The sequence below is a fragment of the Penaeus monodon genome, chromosome 25 (genome assembly GCF_015228065.2).
Source record: "Penaeus monodon isolate SGIC_2016 chromosome 25, NSTDA_Pmon_1, whole genome shotgun sequence".
Taxonomy (NCBI): domain Eukaryota; kingdom Metazoa; phylum Arthropoda; class Malacostraca; order Decapoda; family Penaeidae; genus Penaeus; species Penaeus monodon.
Window position 1 is genome coordinate 41,901,478 of NC_051410.1, and position 298 is coordinate 41,901,775.

General features: G+C 28.9%; 1 protein-coding gene across 1 annotated transcript in view; it reads right to left on the minus strand.

The window, feature by feature from the left end:
• LOC119589415 (VWFA and cache domain-containing protein 1-like) overlaps positions 1 to 298 on the minus strand; it is a 30,393-nt gene that overhangs the window by 28,014 nt on the left and 2,081 nt on the right. The gene's annotated exons all lie outside the window — the stretch shown is intronic.

Genomic DNA, 298 nt, shown 5'->3' on the forward strand with positions numbered 1-298 from the left:
AGGAGGCTTTGGGTTAAAACAAAATACTGGATAGATCAATAGTGTAAGATAGATATAGGAGCTTAAATGCTTCATCTGCATTAGGTTGAAATGCATTAGTATGTAGATAAAGGATTTAAGTGAGTATGCTATATAATTCAATAATTTATAAAGGACAGTCTACTACTTTCCCTCAAAATCTAAAGCAAACTTATGAATATTCTCATATCAGGAATATTGCCCTTCAAACATGCAAAATAAAGGGTATATAAAGGATCCAAACAAATGAAATACATGAATTACATAAATTATCTTTTAT